The sequence below is a fragment of the Triticum aestivum genome, chromosome 7D (assembly GCF_018294505.1).
Source record: "Triticum aestivum cultivar Chinese Spring chromosome 7D, IWGSC CS RefSeq v2.1, whole genome shotgun sequence".
NCBI classification, from domain to species: domain Eukaryota; kingdom Viridiplantae; phylum Streptophyta; class Magnoliopsida; order Poales; family Poaceae; genus Triticum; species Triticum aestivum.
The window spans coordinates 183,684,656-183,712,209 of NC_057814.1; the positions used below are offsets into that span (position 1 = coordinate 183,684,656).

General features: G+C 44.3%; 1 long non-coding RNA gene across 20 annotated transcripts; it reads left to right on the forward strand.

Moving 5' to 3' along the window:
- Positions 1 to 21,868: 21,868 nt before the first annotated feature.
- Positions 21,869 to 26,121, forward strand: LOC123164416 (uncharacterized). 20 transcript variants are annotated; one of them, XR_006482399.1, is made up of 10 exons: positions 21,869 to 22,148; positions 22,237 to 22,487; positions 22,709 to 22,814; positions 23,005 to 23,316; positions 23,421 to 24,012; positions 24,107 to 24,203; positions 24,379 to 24,479; positions 24,756 to 24,851; positions 24,969 to 25,027; positions 25,696 to 26,121. It is a non-coding gene; the product is annotated as an uncharacterized lncRNA (long non-coding RNA). The 20 variants fall into 20 exon arrangements; XR_006482397.1 differs by adding an exon at positions 22,559 to 22,626 and having other exon boundaries at positions 23,421 to 24,203; positions 24,379 to 24,851; XR_006482396.1 differs by adding an exon at positions 22,568 to 22,626 and having other exon boundaries at positions 23,421 to 24,203; positions 24,379 to 24,851.
- The last annotated feature ends 1,433 nt before the right edge of the window (positions 26,122 to 27,554 follow it).

Below are 27,554 nucleotides of genomic sequence, written 5' to 3' on the forward strand. Positions count from 1 at the left end.
ATATCAAGTATTTCATTTTTCTTAAGAGGATGATCAGGTAGAGATTAAGTAACTGGAAAAGCCTCCCCCAAGCTTGTGGGAGACTCACTTCTTTAGTTTGCACAAAGTTAAATATTTCCTGTAAGTCAGCTTGTTTCTTATGAGCAGGAAAATATTTTTCAGAGAAGTAATAAATCATATCCTGGGGGCTACGCACACAACCAGGAGTAAGAGTATTGTACCAAGCTTTAGCATCACCCTTTAATGAGAAAGGAAATAATTTGAGAATAAAGTAATAGCGAGTCTTCTCATCATGAGTAAAAAGGGTGGCTATGTCATTCAACTTAGTAAGATGTGCCACAATAGTTTCAGTTTCATAACCATGGAAAGGATCAGATTCAACCAAAGTAATTAACTCTGGGTCGACTGAGAATTCATAATCCTTATCATCAATAAAAATAGGTGAAGTAGCAAACTTAGGATCATATTTCATTCTAGCATTCAGAGATTTTTCTTTATACTTGCATAATAATTTCTCTAGATCACCTCTATCCTTACAAGCAAGAATATCTCTAGTTGTCTCCTCATTCATAACATAATCTTCCGGTACCTTAGGCAATTCATATCTAGGAAGGCTAGTTCTAGCAGGTGTTTCAGGAGTTTCAGTTTCAAGCTCATCATCAGATTCAACAACATCATGTTGTATTACTCTAGCAATTTGTTCATCAAGAAATTCACCAAGTGGCACATCATCATTATCATGCAAGGTACTAGCATCATCATAAGCATTATCCATAGCAGAAGTCGCATCATCAATAACTTGCGACATATTAGAATTGATAGCATGTGGTGGTGTTGCAAGTTTACTCATAACAGAAGGTGAATCTAAAGCAGAAGTGGATGGCAGTTCCTTACCTCCCCTCGTCTTAGAGGGATAAATCTTAGTCTTAGGATCATTCAAATTCTTCAAAGTGATAAATTGATAATAATCCCAAGTGACTCAACAAATATAGCTATGCTCCCCGGCAACGGCGCCAGAAAAAGGTCTTGACGACCCACAAGTATAGGGGATCGCAATAGTTTTCGAGGGTAGAGTATTCAACCCAAATTTATAGATTCGACACAAGGGGAGCCAAAGAATATTTGAACGTATTAGCAGCTGAGTTGTCAATTCAACCACACCTGGAGATTAATTATCTGCAGCAAAGTGATCAGTAGCAAAGTAATATGATAGTTTTGATAGTAGTGACAGCAGCAATGGTAACGGTAACAGTGATAGTAGTAATTTTGTAGCAAGTATAACAGTAATGATAGTAGTAGTAACTTAGCAAGAACAATATAAGATAAATTCGTAGGCATTGGATCGGTGACTTGTTGGATGATATTCATCATGAGACAGTTATAACCTAGGGCAATACGGCACTAGCTCCAGTTCGTCAATATAATGTATACATGTATTCCATAAATAGTCATACCTGCTTATGGAAAGAACTTGCATGACATCTTCTATCCTACCCTCCCGTGGCAGCGGGGTCCATACTGGAAACTAAGGGATATTAAGGCCTCCTTTTAATAGAGAACCGGAACAAAGCATTAACACATAGTGAATACATGAACTCCTCAAACTACGGTCATCACCGGGAGTGGTCCCGACTATTGTCACTCCGGGGTTGCCGGATCATAACATGTAGTAGGTGACTATAACTTGCAAGATCGGATCTAAAACATGGATATAATTGTGATAACATAAACGGTTCAGATCTGAGTTCATGGCACCCGGGCCTAAAGTGACAAGCATTAAGCATAGCAAAGTCATAGCAACATCAATCTTAGAACATAGTGGATACTAGGGATCAAGCCCTAACAAAACTAACTCGATTACATGATGAATCTCATCCAACTCCTCACCGACCAGCGAGCCTACGAAGGAATTACTCAATCCCGGCGGGGAGCATCATGGAATTGATGACGGAGAGGGTTGGTGATGACGAAGAACGAAGATCCCCCTCTCCGGAGCCCCAAACGGACTCCAGATTTGGCCTCCCGATGAAGAACAGGAGGTGACGACGGCTCCGTCTCGTGGAACGTGACAATTCTTTCTCCCTTATTTTTTCTCTAAAAAAATAGGGTTTTATAGCGTCGGTTTCAGGGTCTGTGGGGCCACCAGGTGGGGACAACCCACCTGGGCGCGCCAGGAGAGGGGGCGTGCCCTGGTGAGTTGTGCCCACCCAGGTGCCCCTCTCCGGTAGGTCTTGGCTCCAGAAATTTTTGTTTATTGTATAAAAATTCCTCGCAAAGTTTCGTTCCATTCCGAGAACTTTTATTTCTGCACAAAAACAACACCATGGTAGTTCTGCTGAAAACAGCGTCAGTCCGGTGTTAGCTTCATTCAAATCATGCAAATTAGAGTCCAAAACAAGAGGAAAAGTAGATACGTTGGAGACGTATCACACTATGATCGTACTTGAGCATTGGGTGTAGTTAATATGCGAGTGTGTTTCATGAATGGATCAATGATTGAGCATGATGGGCTAGGGATAACTTATTTTAGCGTTGATATTTTGAAAGACATGGTTGCTTGTTGATATGCTTGAGTATTTAAGTCATCATGCCAAAACTAGACTATTGCTTTGAATCACATAAAAGTCCAAATGTCCATGCTATAAAGAAAAGAATATGAGATGACATGTTAGGCGGCATTCCACATCAAAAATTCTGTTTTTATCATTTACCTACTTGAGGATGAATTAAGCTCGGGGATGCTGATACGTATCCAACGTATCTATAATTTTTTATTGTTCCATGCGGTTATATTATCATTCTGTTTCATTTTATAATCATTTTTTATCATTTTTTGGTACTAACCTATTGGCATAGTGCCAAGTGCCAGTTGATACCAAACGGAGTCCAAACGCGGCGAAACTTTTTGAGGATTTTTTTTGGACCAGAAGACATCCAATGGGCCGGAGATGCGCCTGTGGGTGCTCCGAGGGCAGCACAACCCACCAGGGCGTGCCTGAAGGCCCAGGCGCGCCCTGGTTGGTTCTGCCCACCTCGGGTGCCCCCTGAACAGACTCTTTGCTCTATAAATACCCCCAATGTTCCAGAAACCCTAGGGGAGTCGACGAAAATCAATTCCAGCCGCCGCAGAGTCCAGAACCACCAGATCCAATCTAGACACCATCACGGAGGGGTTCACCACTTCCATTTGTGCCTCTCCGATGATGCGTGAGTAGTTCTTTGTAGACCTACGGGTCCATAGTTAGTAGCTAGATGGCTTCCTCTCTCTTGTTTGATTCTAAATACAATGGTCTCTTGGAGATCCATATGATGTAACTCTTTTGCGGTGTGTTTGTTGGGATCCGATGAACTTTGAGTTTATGATTAGATCTATCTTTTTATACATGAAAGTTATTTGAGTCTTCTTTGATCTCTTATATGCATGATTGCTTATAGCCTCGTATTTCTTCTCTGATATTTGGGTTTTGTTTGGCCAACTTGATCTATTTATCTTGCAATGGGAAGAGGTGCTTTGTAGTGGGTTCGATCTTACGGTGATTGATCCCAGTGACAGAAGGGGAACCGACAGGTATGTATCATTGCTACTAAGGATAAAACGATGGGTTCTATTTGTACATAAATAGATCTTGTCTACATCGTCATCGTTCTTATTGCATTACTCCGTTTCTCCATGAACTTAATACACTAGATGCATGCTGGATAGCAGTCGATGTGTGGACTAATAGTAGTAGATGCAGGCAGGTGTCGGTCTACTAATGTTGGACGTCATGCCTATATAATGATCATTGCCTAGATATCATCATGATTATTTGAAGTTCTATCAATTGCCCAACAGTAATTTGTTCACCCACCGTTTGCTATTTTTCTCGGGAGAAGCCACTAGTGAAACCTACGACCCCCGGGTCTCTTCTTTAATACATTTGCCTTTGCGATCTATTTTCCTTTGCTTTTATTTTCAGATTTATTAAACCAAAAATACAAAAATACCTTGCTGCACTTTATTTTATTTGGCGTTCGATCTATCAATATTTACTACTCTCTCACGTCCGTTTGCCAATTTCTGGCGCCGTTGCCCGGAAGGGATTGACAACCCCTTTAATACGTCGGTGCTATTTACGTAGTTTTGCTTGGTTCTCCTACTGGTTCATAACCTTGGTCTCATCACTGAGGGAAATACCTACCGCCGCTGTGCTGCATCATCCCTTCCTCTTTGGGGAAATACCGACGTAGCTTCAAGCCGCATCAGGCTAGTATGCATTTCCCCGTTTTACGTTACTATGCGTTATTTGCCGGGAGATGTATGATTGGTCATTGGGAGAGTGGATCTCTCTCAGTGCGCGTGACCTTGCTATTTTGTGCCATGCATTATATGCTGATAGAACTTTTAGTTTGGGTGCTATGGTTGCTCGACGGTTACACACAGTCCGTTCGAAGGGTGTCATTTATGGTGGCATCTATGCTACCCACCTCACTAGACATTTTGAGATTCCTATTAGACATGAGGAGGCGGAGGAGATGCTCCTACCTACTAAATATTTAGATTATGCTAGCATGGTGGGGCATCATTTTATCGACTTAGTATTTAGCCAGGGACTCGTGAGATTATTAATTTTCCTGCACCTTCTTTGTTCGATCTTTATTCCGGCAGGTCTACTATTATGCCCGAGGACATCTATGCACACTGGGGTCTAACACAACCCCCAACACCTGAGCCAGCACTAGCACCCGAGCCATATCAGGAGCCTATTTATCAGTGGGAGCCACAGGAGGTCACCGGTCAGTGGAACCCCCAGGACCCCCCGTACTATCCAGGGAGGGCTACCTCGAGCCGTGGCCATAGACCAACTTAGGCCAAAAACCTAAACTTGGAGGAGTACGTATTTCTCACCGACATTACATTCATGTCTCACACATTCATTCTAGTTGACGGAGTTCATCCTTTTTCATTGTATGATCCATGTTAATTCTATTTTGCTTTCTTTCTTGTGTGTTCGAAAAACTTTGATAAAATACAAAAATATTTCTCTTTTCTTTTTGGTTTCTCTTTCTAGTTTTATTTGTTTATTAGTTAGTAGTAATACTAAAAGAAAAACCCAAAAAGATTTCTCGTTCTTCTTTTGCTTGTTGGGAGCTTTCCCGTGTATATATATTTTCTCGTTTTTGTTTTTCTTTCATTGTGCTTTCTTTAGAAAAACAAAACTCCAAAAATATTTCAATGTGTTTCTTTGAAATTATTTTTCTTTTCTTTGGTTCATAAGGAGAAGACCACGATGAAAATGTTGAGTGGCTCTCATATGCATTATTGTTGATCTAACGAAGAGCCCATATTACCTTGTCTTCTCCTTTGAATAAATGTTTGCAGATTCCAGCTTAGTCCACGACACGTGCACTCTTATTATTATTCACATCATTCGGTCATGCAAGTGAAAGGCAATAATAAAGAAATTTGATGAATTGATTGAGGTGAAGAAAAGCTGGTATGAACTCAGCCTGTTTTGTTTTTGTAAATATGTTTAGCTCATCGTTCTTGATTCAGCCTATTATGAATGAAACATGTTTGCAATGAAAATTAGAGATCATAGTTAGTCATGCCATGCTTAAATAGCTAGGAGTGGATAATGGTTTATCTTGTGTGTCAACATGCATTTAAAATGGTTATGATGTAGTATGATAGGATGTTATTCTCCTCTGAATGATTCTAGTGGCTTGACTTGGCACATGTTCACGCGTGTAGTTGAATCAATACCAACAAAGCCTCCACGATATTTATGTTCATGGTGTTGTATATCCTACTCATGCTCGTATTCAATGTTGATTAACCTCAATGCATGTTTATGACTGTTGTCGCTCTCTAGTTCATCGCTCCTCAATCTATTTGCTAGCCTTCACTTGTACTAAGTGGGAATATTGCTTGTGCATCCACTTCCTTAAACCCTAAGTTATTTCATACGAGTCCACCACATCTACTTATATGCGGTATTTACCTGCCGTTCCAAGTAAATTTGCATGTGCCAAACTCTAAATCTTCAAATAATAATCTGTTTTGTATGACCGAATCGCTCATGAAGTGACAGGGGGCGGTCAGTATCTTCCATGCTAGGTGGGTTATTCTCATGATGAGTGTTTATTCGCTTGTCATTCATGAGAATATGGCTTGTAATTGGGATGCCCAGTCCTATGATCAAAATCAAAATCAAAACATAATAATGAAACAAAACTCCCCCAGATTGTTGTTAGTATGGAGGGTACCCGAGGATTCGGCTAGCCAAGGCTTGTGTTTGTTAGTGGAGGGGGAGTAATAAAAATTCTATGCTTGTAGATCATGAAAAGAATGCTTTACATGATAGTTATATTGTTGAATTTATTCATGATGCTACTGAAAATTATTATGAGAGAGGATCATATGCTTCTACATATTGCAATAATATCAAGTTTCCTCTCTATGTGTTGAAAATTTTGAAGTTATGCTTGTTTTGCCTTCCTATGCTAGTTGATTATTGTTCCCATAAGTTGTTTGCTCAAAAAATCCCTATGCATAGGAAGTGGGTTAGACTTAAATGTGTTAGTCATATTCTTCATGATGCTCTCTTTATGTTTCAATTCTTATGTCTTATGCGAGCATCATTGAAATCATCATGTCGAGCTAGGGGCGTTAAACAATAGCGCTTGTTGGGAGGCAACCCAATTTTATTTTTGTTTCTTGCTTTTTGGTTCTGTTTAGTAATAAATAATTCATCTAGCCACTGGTTAGATGTGGTTTTATGTTTTAATTAGTGTTTGTGCCAAGTAAGACCTATAGGATCTTCTTGGATGATAGTTATTTGATCTTGCTGAAAATTCCAGAAACTTTCTGTTAACGAAAACAATTGTTTAAAATTATCAGAACGTGATAAAATACTGATTCCAATTGCAGCAGATCAATAATCAAATTATCTAGGTCGTCTTATTTTGGTAGAATTTTTTGAGTTCCAGAAGTTTGCGTTAGTTACAGATTACTACAAACTGTTCTGTTTTTGACAGATTCTGTTTTTCGTGTGTTGTTTGCTTATTTTGATGAATCTATGGCTAGTAAAATAGTTTACAAACCATAGAGAAGTTGGAATACAGTAGGTTTAACACTAATAGAAATAAATAATGAGTTTATTACAGTACCTTGAAGTGGTGTTTTGTTTTCTTTCGCTAACGGAGCTTACGAGTTTTCTGTTAAGTTTTGTGTTGTGAAGTTTTCAAGTTTTGGGTAAAGATTCGATGGACTATGGAATAAGGAGTGGCAAGAGCCTAAGATTGGGGATGCCCAAGGCACCCCAAGTTAATATTCAAGGATAACCAAGAGCCTAAGCTTGGGGATGCCCCGGAAGGCATCCCCTCTTTCGTCTTCATTCATCGGTAACTTTACTTGGAGCTATATTTTTATTCACCACATGATATGTGTTTTGCTTGGAGCGTCATTTTATTTTCTTTAGCTTTGCTTGCTGTTTGAATAAAGTACCAAGATCTGAAATCCTTAAATGTTAGAGAGTCTTCACATAATTGCATAATTATTCAACTACTCATTGATCTTCACTTATATCTTTTTGGAGTAGTTTGTCATTTACTCGTGTGCTTCACTCATATCCTATGAGTAAATGGTTGAATGATTTGAATGTCATAAATCTGAAATTATATATGTTTCATATGCCTTTCCCATGGGGAGTAATGCCTTCACATATAAGAAGTAGAGGTGGTAAATTTATTGAAGGTTAGCAAACATTGTATTGGTCACTTGAACAATTCATGAAAGAATATTGAAGGAAGAGAGGTTTCACATATAAATATACTATCTTGGACATCTTCTATGATTGTGAGCCCCATTAATTTTTCAAGCCTGAGCAAATTAGTTGAAGTTGGACAAGGAACACAACATAATGAGTTATGCTTGGGTATATTTGTATAGAAGTTATATTGTTATGGATCCTCTAACATGTGGTGCTTGTTACTTAGAATCCTTTGCTAGCAAAAATATCTGTACTAAGCGGGAATACTGCTTGTGCATCCAAACTCCTTGAACCAAGTTTCTTTCATGAGTGTCCACCATATCTACCTATATGCGGTATTTACCTGCCGTTCCAAGTAAATTTGCATGTGCCAAACTCTAAACCTTCAAATAATAATCTGTTTTGTATGCCCGAATCGCTCATGTAGCGACTAGGGGCTAGCAGTATCTTCCATGCTAGGTGGGTTATTCTCACGATGAGTGGACTCCGCTCATCATTCACGAGAAAATGGCTGGTAACTGGGATGCCCAGTCCCATGATCAAAAGATCGAAATCAAATAAAAAATAATTGCAAACAAAACTCCCCCAGGATTGATGTTAGTTGGAGGCACCCATTGTTTCGGGCAGGCCATGGATTGATGACTGTTGGTGGAGGGGGAGTACTTTACCTTTCTGTTTGGGAACCGCCTATAATGTATGTAGTATGGAAGATATTGGGAACTCTTGGTCGTTATGTTGACAATGAAAGCATACCTCTCAAAATTATTTTCATCTCTGTTTTAGCTTCGAGCTCTGGCACCTCTGCAAATCCCTGCTTCCCTCTGCGAAGGGCCTATCTTTTACTTTTATGCAAGAGTCAGTAGTATTCCTTCTCATTCCAACCTACTCTTTAGTTGGCAAGCATCATATGATGGAAAGATCTAAGCATATATGGCCATTCAAATATATTTGATCATGAATTATTACTGTTGACATTACCCTTGAGGTAAAAGGTTGGGAGGCGAAATATTAAGCCCCTACCTTTCTCTGTTTTCGATGAATACTATTTGTTCTAAAAATATGCTTTGAGTGGTAGCAATCATGGAAGACTAAATGATAGTTGACTATGTGGAGTTTGCTAAATCAAAGCTCTGACATAGACTCTTCCTGAAAATAAGATGAATTGTAATTGTTTGATGACGAATAACACGGTTTGTTAGTTTTCAAGAAAGTTTATGATCTATACTTTAACATGTGAATAGTTTGTTACTTGATCATGCAAAGTTTTATGATATGATATGAGCTACTGTTATGACATAGAATGATGCTAGAAAAGGTGATTGAAATTATCATTGATCAAACTTATGCACCTGCTAGCATTCATACTTCATAAATTCTTTCTTTTATCATTTAACTACTCGAGGATGAGCAGGAATTAAGCTTGGGGATGCTGATACGTCTCCAACGTATCTATAATTTATGAAGTATTCATGCTATTATATTATCCATCTTGGATGTTTAATGGGCTTTACTATGCACTTTTATATTACTTTTGGGACTAACCTATTGACCCAGAGCCCAGTGCCAGTTTCTGTTTTTTCCCTTGTTTCAGTGTTTCGCAGAAAAGGAAAATCAAACGGAGTCCAAACGGAATGAAACCTTCGGAAAAGTTATTTTTGGAAAGAAAGCAATACGGGAGACTTGGAGTGCACGTTAGGGGATCAACGAGGAGAGCACGAGGCAGGGGGCACGCCCACCCCCTGGGCGCGCCCTCCACCCTCGTGGGCCCCTTGTGTCTCCCCTTACCGACTTCTTTCGCCTATATATCTCCATATACCCTAAAACCATCAGGGAACAGAATAGATCGGGAGTTCCGCCGCCGCAAGCCTCTGAAGCCACCAAAAACCAATCGGGACCCTATTCCGCCACCCTGGCGGAGGGGGGGACCCTCACCGGTGGCCATCTTCATCATCTCGGCGCTCTCCATGACGAGGAGGGATTAGTTCACCCTCGGGGCTGAGGGTATGTTCCAGTAGTTATGTGTTTGATCTCTCTCTCTCTCTGTCGTGTTCTTGAGGTGATACGATCTTGATGTATCGCGAGCTTTGCTATTGTAGTTGGATCTTATGATGTTTCTCCCCCTCTACTCTCTTGTAATGGATTGAGTTTTCCCTTTGAAGTTATCTCATCGGATTGAGTCTTTAATGATTTGAGAACACTTGATGTATGTCTTGCATGGGATAACCATGGTGACAATGGGTTATTCTATTGATTCACTTGATGGATGTTTTGGTGATCAACTTGTGGGTTCCGCCCATGAACCTATGCTTAGGGGTTGGCACACGTTTTCGTCTTGACTCTCCGGTAGAAACTCTGGGGCACTCTTTGAGGTTCTATGTGTTGGTTGAATAGATGAATCTGGGATTGTGTGATGCATATCGTATAATCATACCCACGGATACTTGAGGTGACATTGGATTATCTAGGTGACATTAGGGTTTTGGTTGATGTGTGTCTTAAGGTGTTATTTTACTACGAACTCTAGGGCTGTTTGTGACACTTATAGGAATAGCCCAATGGATTGATCGGAAAGAATAACTTTGAGGTGGTTTCGTACCCTACCATAATCTCTTCGTTTGTTCTCCGCTATTAGTGACTTTGGAGTGACTCTTTGTTGCATGTTGAGGGATAGTTATATGATCCAATTATGTTATTATTGTTGAGAGAACTTGCACTAGTGAAAGTATGAACCCTAGGCCTTGTTTCCTAGCATTGCAATACTGTTTACGCTCACTTTTATCATTAGTTACCTTGCTGTTTTTATATTTTCAGATTACAAAAACCTATATCTACCATACATATTGCACTTGTATCACCATCTCTTCGCCGAAATAGTGCACCTATACAATTTACCATTGTATTGGGTGTGTTGGGGACACAAGAGACTCTTTGTTATTTGGTTGAAGGGTTGCTTGAGAGAGACCATCTTCATCCTACGCCTCCCACGGATTGATAAACCTTAGGTCATCCAGTTGAGGGAAATTTTCTACTGTCCTACAAACCACTGCACTTGGAGGCCCAACAACGTCTACAAGAAGAAGGTTGCGTAGTAGACATCACGCCACCTCCTGTTCTTCATCGGGAGGGCTGATCTGTAGTCCGTTTGAGGCTTCGGAGGGTGGAATCTGTCGCCGTCGTCATCATCAACCTTCCTCCATCACCAATTTCATGATGCTCACCACCGGGAGTGAGTAATTTCTTCGTAGGCTTGCTGGACGGTGATGGGGTGGATGAGATCTATCATGTAATTGGGTTAGTTTTGTTAGGGTTTGATGCCTAGTATCCACTATGTTCTGAGATTGATGTTGCTATGACTTTTCTATGCTTAATGCTTGTCACTAGGGCCCGAGTGCCATGATTTCAGATATGAACCTACTCCCTCCATTCCCTTATACAAGGCCACAAACTCATATTACAGGCACCAAGATAAAATTTAGTGACTCCTTTGCAAGTCAACTTTTCTTTTTGTTAACCGGGATCATTAATACACCACAAGCATGCAACGAATGAATGGGAAGGAAGTGGCTGAGTATCATTATGATTACATGCATGTAAGTATTAAAAAGTTTCTAGTACGAGGTAACATCATTAATTTTTGCCTCGATTACTGTTGGTCGCCTTGTATTGATGCACAATGTATTTTTGATAGTGGCCTTGTATAAGGGAATGGAGGGAGTATTATGTTTTCATGAATATATTTGTGTTCTCGATCCTATCTTGCAAGTTATATGCACCTATTATGAGGTATGATCCGCATACCCCAAGGTGAAAATAATTGGGATTTTCTTCGGTGATTACCATAGTTTGAGGAGTTCATGTATTCACTAAGTGCTAATGCTTTGTTCCGGTTCTCTATTAAAAGGAGGCCTTAATATCCCTTTGTTTCCTTATGGACCCCGCTGGCACGGGAGGGTAGGACAAAAGATGTCATGCAAGTTCTTTTCCATAAGCATGCATGACTATATACAGAATACATGCCTACATTATGAGGGAGTCCTGGATTAGGGGGTCCTCGGACAGCCGGACTATATCCTTTGGCCGGACTGTTGGACTATGAAGATACAAGATTGAAGACTTCATCCCGTGTCCGGATGGGACTCTCCTTGGCGTGGAAGGCAAGCTTGGCAATACGGATATGTAGATCTCATCCCTTGTAACCGACTCTGTGTAACCCTAGCCCCCTCCGGTGTCTATATAAACCGGAGGGTTTAGTTCGTAGGACAACAACAATCATACCATAGGCTAGCTTCTAGGGTTTAGCCTCTACGATCTCGTCGTAGATCAACTCTTGTAATACTCATATCATCAAGATCAATCAAGCAGGAAGTAGGGTATTACCTCCATCGAGAGGGCCCGAACCTGGGTAAAACATCGTGTCCCCCGTCTCCTGTTACCATCCGCCTTAGACGCACAGTTCGGGACCCCCTAGCCGAGATCCGCCGGTTTTGACACCGAGATTGGTGCTTTCATTGAGAGTTCTACTGTGCCGTCACCGTAAGGCTAGAGGGCTCCTTCGATCATCGACAACGATGCGGTCCAGGGTGAGGTTTTCCTCGCCGGACAGATCTTCGTATTCGGCGGCTTCGTACTGCGGGCCAACTCGCTTGGCCATCTGGAGCAGATCGAGAGCTACGCCCCTGGCCATCAGGTTAGGTTTGGAAACTTGAACTATACGGCCGACATCCGCGGAGACTTGATCTTCGACGGATTCGAGCCCATGTCAGGTGCGCCGCACAATCACGACGAGCATGACTTAGCTCTGCCGTCGGATAGTGTTCGGGAGATCACACCTGTAACTACTCCGGCCCTCAATCCAGAACAAATTGCGCCATCTGAGGACGGGTGGATGGACCCCGCCACAGAGGCCGCACACTCAGTGGCGAAAGAGCCGAATACTGACTTCACCTCCTACGAGACCCGTGTTGCCGAACCGTTGGATTCGTCCCCGGCCATGGACTCCAAGCCGCCTGCGTCCATGCCTATCAGATCCGATTGGGCACTCCGCGGATATCTTTCAGCACTTGCCCTTTGGCGACGTGCTAAACTCGTTGAGGTCTCTCTCCCTGTCAGGAGACCCTTGGCCGAACTATGTCCGGCTAGAATGGGATGCAGACGACGAAGAAATTCGCTTCCCACCCACCACCCACTTAATAGCCACTGTCGACGATTTAACCGACATGCTCGATTTCAACTCCGAATACATCGACGGTATGGACGACGATGCAGGAGAGGAACAGGAACCACCGGCCATAGGGCGCTGGACCGCCACTTCACCACACGATATATATATGGTGGATACACCCAAAGAAAACAATGACGAGGAACGGAAGGATGCAGCGAAGGATAGCTCCCTCGAGAAGCAACCAAAGCGACGGCGTAGGCGTGGCTCCAAATCCCACCTCGGCAAGAACAACGATAACAGCGCAAAGAAAAGTAACACCCCGGTCGACTCCAGAGGAAACGACGACCACATTGACCCAGCAACAGAACAAGATGAACCAGTGGACGGCGAACACAGTACGGAGCCGCTGTCCGAACATGGCGACGTCGATGATAAAGCTCATCAACCTCTCTCCGGAGAGGAAAACAGTCCGGACGAGGATGCACACATCATCCCAGAAAGACACTTGGAACAAGAGAACCTCCGTAGAAGGCTTATTGCCACCGCGAGGAGTCTGGAGAAGCAGAAGCAAAGTCTTAAGGCCACGCAGAATACGCTCAACAGTAGATTGAACAAAGTGCTTGACACTAAAGAAAAGTATGGTGGCAGTCGCCACACAAAGAGCTATCCAAAGCGCAAGCTGTTGCCCGAATTCGATGATGAGGCCTTAGAGCCCACACAGCCGAAAAATAAAACGGCCGACCGATCGGATCGACCACCTCGTGGCCGCGATAGGGCGGCTAACGAGGCCGGATATAAGTCAGCACACGATCCAAGCAAGGACTTGCATCAAAAGGCCGGCATGACCAGATCCATCTACGGATCTAGAAAGCGTGCTCCAGCGCATAATCAAAACCGAACACTACAACCGTCAGAACGCCATGACACATCCAAATACAGGGGTGTCGCGCACCCCCTATGTTTCAGCGATGAGGTGCTAGATCACGAATTTCCAGAGGGATTCAAACCCGTGAACATAGAGGCGTACGACGGAACGACAGACCCTGGGGTCTGGATCGAGGACTTCATCCTCCATATCCATATGGCTCGCGGAGACGATCTCCACGCCATCAAATACTTGCCCCTCAAGTTGAAAGGACCAGCTCGGCATTGGCTGAAGAGCCTCCCCGAAAATTCAATTGGAAGTTGGGAGGAGCTTGAGGATGCTTTTAGGGCTAACTTTCAAGGGACCTATGTCCGACCTCCGGATGCAGATGATTTAAGTCATATAATTCAACAGCCCGGAGAGTCAGCCCGAAAGCTTTGGAACAGATTTCTCACTAAGAAGAATCAAATCGTCGACTGCCCGGACGCCGAAGCCTTAGCATCTTTCAAACACAGCGTCCGAGACGAATGGCTCGCCAGACACCTCGGCCAGGAAAAACCAAGGACAATGGCAGCCCTAACAAGCCTTATGACCCACTTTTTCGCGGGCGAAGATAGCTGGCTGGCACGTAGTAGGACCAGCGACCCAGGCACATCCGAAGTCAGGGATGGTAATGGAAAACCACGACGCAGTAAAAGCAAGCGTCGAAATAACGAAGACAGCCCAGACAACACGGCGGTAAACGCCGGATTTAGGGGCTCTCGACCCGGTCAGCGGAAAAAGCCTTTCAAAGGCAACAGAGATGGACCGTCCAGCCTAAACAAGATTCTAGACAAATTATGTCAGATTCATGGCACCTCCGATAAACCTGCAAATCACACCCACAGAGAATGTTGGGTCTTCAAGCAGGCCCGTAAGCTAAACGCCGAACACAAGGGGAGGGAGACACCAAGCGAAGACGAGGATGAGCCTCGTCAGCAAAACACTGGGGGACAGAAAAAGTTCCCACCAGAGTCAAAATAGTGAACATGATTCACTTAACGAAGAGGAGAAACAAACATGCACTCCGAGACACATGCGCCGTAGAGCCCGTCACCCCTAAGTTCAACCCTTGTTCGACCTGCCCGATCACTTTTGATCGCAGGGATCACCTGAAAAGTATGCGGCACGGAGGACTGGCTGCCTTGGTACTAGACCCAATAATCAACGGATACCATCTCACCCGAGTCCTCATGGACGGCGGCAGTAGTCTTAATCTGATATATCAGGACATAGTCCGCAAAATGGGGATAGACCCGACAAGAATCAGCCACAGCAATACTACCTTTAAAGGAGTAATACTAGGCCCAGAGGCCCACTGTACGGGCTCTCTAGTACTAGAGGTTGTATTCGGTTCTCCCGACAACTTCCGAAGTGAAAAGTTAACCTTCGACATCGCTCCATTCCGAAGCGGCTATCAAGCACTACTCGGAAGAACAGCTTTCGCTCGTTTTAATGCAGTACCGCATTACGCTTCTCTTAAGCTTAAGATACCCGGTCCACGTGGCATCATCACAATTAGCGGAAATGTTGAGCGTTCCTTGCGCGCGGAAGAACGTGTGGCGGCTCTAGCAGTCGAACACTAAACGGCCTCTCTAACCAGAATAAATGATCGGTCGTCAAGACCGCGGACACGGCTAGACGAGTCCGACGCATCACTAGTTGTAACAACTTAGTTAAACATGAGATTGGTTTGATGGATATACCCCCATAGGCGGTACCAGGGGCTTCCCGCATGTAAAAAGGACTACAGTTCGGCTCGACCTTACTCATCTTGAATTTTAATGGTTTATTAAGAATAACCAATTTTCCGCACGACAACTTTCACCTAAGTTCTTCTCTTTTACAGATGATAATCATGCTACACCCTTCTAGGATACGGCACAACGGAGACACAGGCGCAGACGTGCAGCAGGGCCCCGCTCAAAGGTTTCTTTTTAGATTAAGACCCTGTGTAAACCTTTTTTACTGTCTCTTGTTGCTTCACATCCTCCGGATACTCAGTATAACCGAGAGGGATGCTGACGTTATTGGCATTTTGCCACGTCAGAATAATGCACGTACCTGGACACTCGGGGTTCATTATCAAGGGCGTTACTCAGCCCGGTATATGTTGTAAAGACCGAATACCTTAGGGAGTGTTCGGCATCGCGAGTTTGGCCTTATATGCATCAGCTCCGAATCATGTTTTTGGTCAAATGTTGGGTTTGCCCGGCTCCCGCGTTTTGTTACCTTACGTTCCGCTCTATCGGCTAAGGTGGCACCGGGAGAACTACTGCGATTGTGCCCTGGTTCATCCAGATGAGCACCTCAGTAGAGAAAGCCGAAAACTGACTGTCATGATAAAGCACGAGACTGGTCAACCACTCGATGACTTAGCGGAATCTTCGGGATTCCTCCGCATTAACGAAGGACCGGTTTTCCCGGTCATGTACGTACGCGCACCGTATTCGGATAGCCGCGGAAATACCAGGGGCTATATAGTAGCCCCACTGTCAAACTCCTATGGTTAAGTGAAAGTGTTAAAGCAATATAGTCCGATTGCCTCGTTCGCCGCGCTACCACCTCCTTAATGGACCAAGACGTTGGATCAAGTGTGAAGACGCGCTTTTGCAGACATCCCCGCATTATATGCGTGGGGGCTGAAGCCGACGACTGCAAACTTTCAGGTTATATACATATATACATAAACGACTGCACAGGAGGCATAATGATACTTGCAGGCAAAAGTATAAACACAGCCTTTATAATTCAAATAACATTGTTCTTACAATTGGGATACATGTCACTAGAACATGATACTCTTCGAGCACTGAGCCTCTATTAAACGAGCGCCTTCTAAGACTTCTTCAAAATAGTGCTCAGCCGATACCCGGCCTACCGCCGAACTCTGGGATGCAATAGCGGTGGCCTTCATCTCTGCCCAGTATGTCTTGACACGGGCAAGAGCCATCCGCGCACCCTCTATGCACGCCGACCTCTTCACAGCATTGATATGCGGCACGACACCAAGGAATTGTTGCACTAAGCCAAAATAACTATTCGGCTTTGGTCCTTCCGGCCAAAGACGATCCACCACAGACCTCATGGCAAGCCTGGACAACCTATGGAGCTCGGCCCATTCGGCCATTTGCTCATTTAACAGCAGCGGACGTGCCGGAGCATTGAACTGCGACCAGAACAACTTCTCCACTTCGTGATCTTTTTGATCTTCGAAAAACTTGGTCGCATTAGCAGCACTTGCTACCAAATCCAGGTACGCGTCCACAGAACTCCATAATTGATCCAGAAGGGCATACTTAGGATCTCCGAACTTCGTCCGCAACAAAAAGGGCTTCCCAGCCGTGATATTTCCGGCTTGACGTAGCTCCTCCTTCGCCGCTCTGATTTTAGAGCGGGCTTCCTTGGCTGCTACCATGGCCTTCTCCAGGTCCGCCGTCTTTGTTTTGCTTTCCTTTTCAAGAAGCTCATAACGGTCGGCGGCATCTTTCAGCTCAACAACCATCTTGGCTATCTTCTCTTTGCTCTGACAATGCGCAGTCTGTTCGGCTCTTAGCTCTTCGACCGCCTTTAGGGCGGCCGCATCACTCCTCCTGGCTTGTTCCTTGGCTCGGGCAAGTTCCGCCCGAAGGGTCTCCACGGCGGCAGCTCCATCTACAGTCACAACATATTACAGATACTAGCATCATGCTCCTCTTAATATGTGTTGATCATAGGAGAATACGCACCCTGTGCCTCGTCAAGCCGGTTGTTTACAAGCACGATGTCGACATCTGCCGCATCAAGTTGTCGCTTCAGTTCGGCAAACTCACCAGTCCGGCTAGCCACCGGACCCTCTGCAGCCTGCACGTGAAAGCAGCATGGTTATTACCTGGGACTATGATCCTCTATTTGCCGTCTTTTTCAACAGCAACCAGAGTCTCAGGGGCTACTATCTACATAGGGCACACCTGGCGTGTGCGGTACCATCAAAATTACACATATTACTTTGCGTACCTCAAAGCCTCTCAGCAGGCTCATAAAGGCTTCATGCAACCCGCTTTCGGCGGATGAAATGCTCTCAACTACCGTACCCATTAAGGTACGGTGTGCTTCTGAGATAGCCGCTTGCTCTAGAAGATTCATCAGTGCGTCTGGTCGCACACCGGACAGTCCCGGACTCTTTCTGTTGCTCTCCTTAGGAGCTGAATACTCCGGACTTCGGGTGGCCGAAGGGTTACCCTCTGGCCTTGGCGGATCAGGAGAAATCCTCCATGACGACACCTCAGGGTCGTCCGCGTCATGAGGCGGGGAGGCACGGGGAGGTGTTTCGCTCTCCATCATCTCCGGAAGAAGATCCCCCGAAGACGAACTCTGTCGAGAAGGGCTACGATCCGAACTACAAGACACACATCTCGGTTATCGTTCTCAGAAATGAAGCAGGGTATATTTACTATAAAGTTCTTTTGTTTACTTACAGCTCGGTGGAGGGCTGGTCCCCTTGCGGGTACTATGCAGTAAGGATGCCCTCCAGGGTAGGGTCCTCTGACAAAGGTTTCTTCTCTCGTTTGAAAGTCGTTGTTTCCAATTCTTCAGAGGCGGCCCTCTTCCTTCCTTGGGGAGGGGGAATTTTAGATTCTTCTCCCCGGTTATCCTCCTTCGCGGAGGCGCTAATTCCCCCGGTTTGGATGAATAACGAGTGAGGCTCACTTTCGGCTTCTTTGTTCCTCCCTTTATCTTCCCCTGATGGCGCTTGACAAGGCGCAAGCTCAAGCATCCTGGCTAGTACAGGATCCGGTGAACCTTCGGGAAGGGGGGCCGAACACCTGATCATCTTCACCTTTTTTTTTATCCAGTCCTGGTCAAAAGGTGACTTTTCAGAATCATGTTATGGTAAATTAAAAGACAACATGTTCGGCCGCGGAATTACTTACTTGGGTGTCTAGACGATTGCAGTTCAGACCCGCATCCTCGGTGGTGTCCGGACACTTTATTTGTGATCCGAAGAACAATCTGTACATCTCTTCAAGCGTCACGCCGAAGAAGTGCTGAATAGTTCGCGGTCCTTCTGGGTTGAACTCCCACATACGGAGAGGCCGACGTTTGCAAGGCAGGACTCGACGAATTAGCATGACTTGCATTACCTTGACAAGGCTGACATCTCTCTCGAGGAGATCTCGGATGCGACTCTGCAATATTGGCACATCATTTACTGGCCCCCAGTCCAGCCCCTTGTTGATCCATGACGCCAGTTGTGGCGGGGGGCCCGAGCGGAAGGCAGGGGCGGCTACCCACTTAGTACCCCGGGGAGCTGTGATGTAAAACCACTCCCGCTGCCATAACTCGGATGTCTCCGGGAAGGAACCCTTTGGCCATGGAGCATCGGCGCCTTTGTCTATCATGGCGCCTCCGCACTCTGCGTGTCGCCCCTCAATCATCTTCGGCTTCACATTGAAGGTCTTGAGCCATAAGACGAAGTGTGGGGTGATGCGAAGGAAGGCTTCACACACGACGATGAACGACGAGATGTGAAGGATGGAATCCGGAGCCAGATCATGGAAATCGAGCCCGTAGTAGAACATAAGCCCTCTGACAAAGGGGTCAAGACTAAAGCCTAGCCCTCGGAGGAAGTGGGAAATAAATACGACACTCTTGTTGGGTTCAGGAGTGGGGATGACCTGCCCTTGAGCAGGCAGCCTGTGCGAGATTTCGGCGGTCAGATATCTGGCATCTCTCAACTTCTTGATGTCCTCCTCTGTGACAGAGGAGGGCATCCATCGATCTTGAAGGTTGGATCCGGACATGATTGAAGGTCCGAAGCGCCTAGCCTGAGCCTTGGGTGTTGGAACTCGAGGTGGGGGAAGGATTCGATTGGGTGCAAGAAGAAAAGGACAGGCCTTGGCCCCTTTATAAAGAGGGTGAATATCAAGTGTCCTCCGCGTGGCCGTTTGGAACTTGCCTAAAATCGAGGAGTCATCCCAACAGGCCCGATTGGGTTACCCACACCCGTATTGTTGAGAATCCCGTGAAAAAAGGGACACGATCTCTGCTTCGACAGGACGTGCCAATAAAACCGCCTCGCAACACGTGCAGTGGCAGGCTCGGAAAAACGGTTCGTCATGACCAGGCCACGGCATTACGTCATGTTATGAAAAGCAGTCAGCAGATTGGATTTGTGGAAATATTATTCTCTCTACGATGGTATGTGGGATTTGTTTTGCAGAGCCGGACACTATCCTTGTGTTCAAAATCTTCTATACAGTATTCGGAGGAGGAACCCGCCTTGCAATGTCGAAGACAATCTGCTCGCCGGACTCATCGTCATTGAAGCCTGGTTCAGGGGCTACTGAGGGAGTCCTGGATTAGGGGGTCCTCGGACAGCCGGACTATATCCTTTGGCCGGACCGTTGGACTATGACGATACAAGATTAAAGACTTCATCCCGTGTCCGGATGGGACTCTCCTAGGTGTGGAAGGCAAGCTTGGCAATATAGATATGTAGATCTCCTCCCTTGTAACCGACTCTGTGTAACCCTAGCCCCCTCCGGTGTCTATATAAACCGGAGGGTTTAGTCCGTAGGACAACAACAATCATACCATAGGCTAGCTTCTAGGGTTTAGCCTCTACGATCTCGTGGTAGATCAACTCTTGTAATACTCATATCATCAAGATCAATCAAGCAAGAAGTAGGGTATTACCTCCATCGAGAGGGCCCGAACTTGGGTAAAACATCGTGTCCCCCCGCCTCCTGTTACCATCCGCCTTAGACGCACAGTTCGGGACCCCCTACCCGAGATCCGCCGGTTTTGACACCGACACATTACATTGATGAATTGGAGCTAGTTCTGTGTCACTCTAGGTTATAACTGTTACATGATGAATGCCATCCAACACAATTATCCATCACTGATTCAATGCCTACAAGCTTTTCGCATATTGATGTTTGCTAAGTTACTTTCGTCGTTGCTACTGTTACGATCACTACAAAACTTACTATTGCCACTATTACTTTTACTATCATACTACTTTGCTACTGATCACCTTGCTGCAATATTAAGTCTTTCAGGTGTGGTTGAATTTACAACTCAACTGCTAATACTTGCGAATATTCTTTGGCTCCCCTTGTGTCGAATGAATAAATTTGGGTTGAATACTCTACCCTCAAAAATTGTTGTCATCCCCTATACTTGTGGGTTATCAGTGGGCGGCAGATGGATGGACGGGCGGTTCGGGCGGTTGCGGGAGGTTTGCTGGTCGGCGTTGGAGATTCCCTAATAACATGCTACTCGGGGCTATAATATGACCACTTTGCCGGGGAAGCAGTGCATGGTGTGGGGATGGACATTCCTTCTTTGCGAACATAGAGTGGATTTTCCATGCTAGTGCCCGGCAACACCACTGACTTAGGCCAGTCCATGTCCGGGAGCTCATCAGCGAGCATAACCAAGTGGTAGTCTTCATACTTGTGTGACAGATAGAAATCTCATCCAACCCCTCGCTTGTACACCATAGGAGGACCTCCATTGCGCTGACTCTAGTATCACCACCATAGGTGGCTTCGGGCTGATCTCGCTCGTATTCCGTGGTACCCCAAAGCATGTTTTCGGCCTTCCAAACCAATGTCCCATTGTTGTCATACCAGGAAGCGATCTCCTCATCTTGGCCAACATGAACAATGGCGCCAAACATTAACGCCTCTATGATCCCATTCCACCCCCTCTACTATCCATCTATAAAAAGTATATACAAATAAATTAAGATACATATTTTAACATAAGACAATAGCATATTTTAAATTAATTACAAAAAACGATACACATATATATCCATCATTATAATTAAGTTTCTAATGGGATAAGACTCCTACAATCACTTTTATTGACATAACAAACTCTAAAATGCTATGCATATGCATATGAAGAAAAAAAATCCAATTCATATCCATAACAATTCTTTATCAATGGACGTGGAGTAATTGGTCCCGAGCACACATGTGCCCGATATCTCCTCCGTTCTCTAATGCATGTGGATGTGGGCCAATAGTTTATAAGGGCAGCTCGTAAAAGCGGACTGTAGTGAAGTACATATGCGTCAGAGGCGGTTCGTGGGCCAGGCTAGCAGCGTGGGCAGATGGGTTTCTAGGCGGCCGTCGACCGCCGACGAGGTGAGCCGTGGATCAGGTTCTCGATTTCCGTCTGCTCCGTGGCTCAGAAAAGTCGCTGCTCCATGCATTGAATGCAAGGTGTGTCTGTTTTGTCCCAACGCGGCCGTCATTTTGGAGATTCAGAAGCAAGGAGGGGAGAGAGTGGAAGAACAGGCGACCGACAGGATGGCTCATGCAATCAGGAGGTATGTCGATCCGGTGCTACTAATCGACCTTGTGTGTTTTCCAGTTTCGAGTTCTGGCGGTTAAGCTTTTGTGATTTGTCTATCCCAGATCCAATCTGATTGAGGAGGTTGGGGGAGATTCTAGTGCTGGAAGGGTCGCCGGCACATGGCGCCAGGCGGACAGTGGTCAAGGTGACGCTGCAGGAGGCCACGGGTGTGAGCGCCAAAGGGCGGATCTGCGGCGTGGCTGAAGCGGCGGCAGTGGCAAGGGGCAGCGGCAGTGACAAGGGGCAGCCCGCCTCTGACTTCCGAGCTGTCGACGGGGAAGATGAATCCTCAGGCTCCTCGTTAGAACAAGAGGTCAGTGATAACATTAAACTTAGCATTCAAAGGAAAATTTTCAGTAGTATAATATTTCCATGCTTTGTAAGGTCATATAGATTGGTTGAATTTCCGGGTGTCCATGGTGCGAGACGAATTGGTGTGCAAAGTGCAAACTGTCTGTTCTGAATTGAAGTTAAATTCAGCATTGCTATAAAGATTTACAGTACTCTAATTTCATGCTTTCTAATGTCATGCAGTTTGGTTTAATTTCTGCGGGGAAGACTCCATGGTGTGACATGAATTAGCGTGCAAACTGTCTGTTCTGAATTGGAATTAAATTCAACATTGCTATGAAGATTTACGGTACTATATTTTCATGCTTTGTAAGGTCATACAGTTTGGTTGAATTTCTGCTGGGAGCACTCCATGGTTTGATAGGAATTAGTGTGCAAACTGTCTATTTTGAACAGTTAATTTCATCTCTCAGTTCAGTAGTTTCATGCGCAGCTTGATATTCAGTGGGTTAAGTTGTTTGACACAATAATTGAAACAGCTTTTAGGTTGAGGATTGGAGTCTCTGCCCCAAGCTTGACACCTTGCTCACCCCGCATAAGCGCTTTTGAGAAGGCAGTTAGGGTCTTCATAGAAAACCCGACTGAAGATGAGCCATGGCTTGTAATTTGGCAGTGGTAATCTGGTTCGCGGACCAGGAAATTCGCTTTCCGTTAGGTGGATGGCTTGAATCATTCGCTGCAGGCCGGTGGCTCCCCGACTGCGGTATCCAAATCCATTTCCAGTCAGCGGGGTGCTGCAGCGCACATGACTCCATTCCAGTGATGGAGTTCCTAATGCAGCCAATTAGAAGGTAAGATGAATCCATGGATCTATCAAGCTAGCTGACTTGCTAAACTGTTGTTGAGATTTATATTCTGATTTGGGTCTCCTTGCGTGTTCTGTTGGCTTTGTCAGGTATCCTATTGTGGAGGAGGTGAGTGAGAGTGAGCAGGAGATGGATCTGCCAGCGAACAGGGCGGTGACGACTTTCCTGATAGATGAACCATCGGCGGCCTATCCGCGTAGATGTGTGAGTTACAGAACGTCGTGTTGGGAAGATGGAAGAGCCCGTCGCAGCAGTCTGAACTATCAACTGGTAAGATGAACCTGCAGGCGCTGTGATGGTCTAAAAGGTGCGCGCGTGTAAGCTTGGATTGGATCTGAATTTATTGAGAATGCTTGAATGAAATTGTAGTAGAATGCATAGATCTATCGATGTAGTGACATTCATTCGGTAGCATGAGAAATTGTCTACATGGAACTTTTAGAGCACGTTTGTATTAATAATTGACTACACTGTACTAGTTGAAATTAGCTCATGATTGAGCAATTCTGTAGAAAAAAAGTACATGCCGTTCGGACAATTTGTCGGTTGAAAAACCATAACCAGAGTGTGATCTTAGCTGGCGTCCTGGTACACGATGAGACCGTGTAGAGTTTTGAGTGGTTTTTTTTACTGAATTCTTGAGGATTATGGGACCTGTAGCACCAAGGACAATCCTAACAGGTATGTTGATTAAGGACATTTCTTAAAAAGAGTACTTGAAGATGGTGCTGGTAGTATGATGATATGATTGTTTCTTGTTTTTGTTCATGTGCAGACCAGAATCGAGCTGCGGAGGTCGCAATTAAGAGTGTGATGCTTGTTGGTGTGCCGACGGCCGGGGCACAAGAGAACTACTCCCTCCGTTTCTAAATGTAAGTCTTTCTAGAGATTTCAATACAAACAACATACGGATGTATGTAGACATAATTTAGAGTGTAGATTCACTCATTTTGCTCCGTATATAGTGACTTATTGAAATCTCTAGAAAGACTTATATTTATGAAGAGAGGAAGTACTTATCTAGATCGTGGCGATGTGCCAAAGCAGCCTTGGAAGCCGACGAGGTGCAAAAATTGTGGTGTGGTGGGGCACCAAAGGAATAATTTTACGAAAGCAATGGACCTGAGGTTAGCTGGTGGCGTGTAGTGGTGAGTGAAAAATGCCAAACGATTTCAGTAAGTTTGAATGGTCAAAGTGTGACTTTGTTTTCTGCATTCGTGATGTGTTTGTGCAACTGAGCACCTGCCCTGCGTGCAGGCATGCTTTATGTCTCGAGTTGTAATACAAATGTATTCAGTGATGCATTAGTGGGTGCTGTGAAGTATCTAGGGTTGAAAAAAATATCCTTTTTTCAGTTGGGTTTATGGAAGGTGAACTGCTTAATTAGATGAAACCATGCAAGTGGACTGAATTTCTATAATCAGTTGTTGTTTTGTATGCTTGACGGAAGTCTACAGCCGGGCAGATGGATATAGTCGTCAGTGCGGGCGACGACGGCTCTATGGTGACCTTGCATGCAGGTGTGTTGTCAATAATTTGTTGATGTTTCAGTAGTAAGTGTGTTGTTCTCGCGTTGAACCCCTTGCAAAAAAATTCGTGACACAAGGGTTGCCTGTTTGGAAAACGCTGTTAAGTAGGTATCAGCAGATGATGCAGAGGGGACATTGTCGAGCAAGCGTCAAATGTGGCAATGCAGGTATGACTTTTTTTTATCAAAGAAGGGCTTGCCCCCTCCGATTTTCATTACTGAAAACCACCACGATTCACAAAAAGTTCCGAACATCACAAACCTAAGATGAAACTAAAGCTACCAGGTTCAAATCGAAACAAAAGGCCATCGCAGGCCAACACCCACACTGGAATCCAGCATCCAAAGCAGAAAACGAGGAGCTAAAAGAAGCCCAGCAGCAACTAGACCTAACAGCAGCGCCGGAGTCACAGCAGCAAGAGTTCCTTCATTCCAGTCTAGCGACGTTGATCCTCCACCCCTGCCTGGCTGTGAACACCTCACTTGCTGCCCGTTTTAGCACTCTTGCTCCCAGCTCCAATGTTTTTTTTGACGGCTCCTTTATCTGCAAAATAGACCAATCAATCAACCATCTGCACATTAATTTGATAATGCAGAAAGGATCATTTATCCTTTTTTTCTCAAATATAATCGCATTTCTGCTTTTCCAAATTGCCCAAAACAGGGCTGAAACCCCCACCATAACCATTTTCTTATCCTCTTTTTTGAATTTTTTTCATCCATTCTCCAATGCAGGTATGACCTGAGCTCGAGTATAGATTTTCTTTGTTGTTGAGTGCAGATTGCATAAGGAAGCATTTCCGTTGTCGCCTGATGTTTTGTTTTGTTGTGCGCAGAGTGAGGATGCAATAAAGTATTGGACTGACGCTTCAGAAGGCGTGACACGTTCCACTGGACTAGGTGCCGGAATATGATCCAGTCAACCTGGCGGCTGTTGATGTTGTTAGGGAGGGCTAAGGTGATTATGATCCAGTAATGAATCATGGAGATGAGTCGAACAAATTGTTCGGTGTCGACAATGGATCCGTCATCCGTTGCTGGAAATGGGTGTGTTATTCCGACGAGGAGTATGCAGAAGTGAGAAATTCTGAACCAAAACGACAGCGGCTCGTTTTGGGAAGAACCAGGATCAGTTTGCTGGCGTTGCGTCGGGTAATGATGTCATTACCCGCCTAGTGCTAGTGTTGTGATGCAATCCATGTACAAGTTTGTTGTGTTGTCATGGTTAATTAAGATTCATAATCATCATATCACATTTGTCTTGTGACCGTGTTCGTTGGCGATCATGCAAAGTAATGTGACGGCTTGAACGGCCTTCTATGGAACAGAATCGACAAGTAATCGGCCCATAACGTTTGGTTCCATTAGGTCCGACAAAGAAATAGACGGAGACGTTGCATTAATGGTGGGCCTATGTGGGCCATGATCCTTAAAAGGAATGAAATACAAGTTACTATACCCCACGCAATACGCTCGGGAAAGGGAATCTCGGAGTGAGCCAACGAGGGGGATATCGAGCACATGTGCGCTCGAGCTCAGAATATGACTTTGGTTTATCAATCCTCTATAACACTATACCTCCTAGTTTTAAAGTGCCCACATTCAATTGAGGTCTTCAATTAGAATTGGATCACCCAATCTTGGTTGGGTCAATAATTTCTTAAAGCTCTCTTATTCAATTCTTTTATACTATACACTATGCTTCCTAATTTTTAAGGGCTAACAATTTGACGTATTTAATTTAGAATTGGGTTACTCGATTTTGACTGGGTCAACAATTTTGCAAGCTCTCCCATTCAATTCTTTTAGTTCACTATCCTTAATTTTGAAGCTCTTTCATTCAATTTAGGATTTGGTTCACGATTTTGACCGGCCCAACGATTTTTTAAAGCAACCAACAACAACTGGCTTATAAAAACATATTAATCTCACGCACCCTCCCACCATCTAAAAGGAAAACTGCCACCATGTTATATTGTAGCACCAATATAGTACATGTAAACACGGACGCGGGAAATTTCAACATAAATATAGGTTAGTTAGCGGATAACACGGAATCACACTAAAGACCCATCAAATCACCACATTGTAAATAAAAATAAAACACACTACATCATCTCCCCACCCTCCAAACTAAATATTCATCAGCTCCAAAATATAAGGGGTATTAGTTTCTTGAAAAGTCAAATTTCTTTAACTTTGACTAAGTTCAGAGAAAAATATCGACATCCATAATATTAAATAAAAAAGTACGGAAATTCATTTCATGATGAATCTAATCATACCGATTTGATATTACAGACTTTGATATATTTCTCTATAATTTTGATCAAACTTAAAAGATTTGACTGTTCAAAAAAGTAACCCAACAACACAAACAGCGTAGCAAATCGCGCTCAACCCTCCTAGTATTGTTGTAAACTCTAGTATATATCTACATTAAAATTAAACCTATATATCTAGCATGATTGATCCACATCCAATTCATCCACATCAAATTAAACCTATCTATCTAACTAGCTAGATCCATATCATCCACATATATATCTCTATCGATCCGTATCAAAAAGATTAATTAGCATATATAATTGATCTGCATACCTATATAACATTAATTCAAGCTAAGCTAAACTAGAATTCATTGTGAAGATAATCATATGCCCATAGAAAATATTCATAATTACATATGACAAAA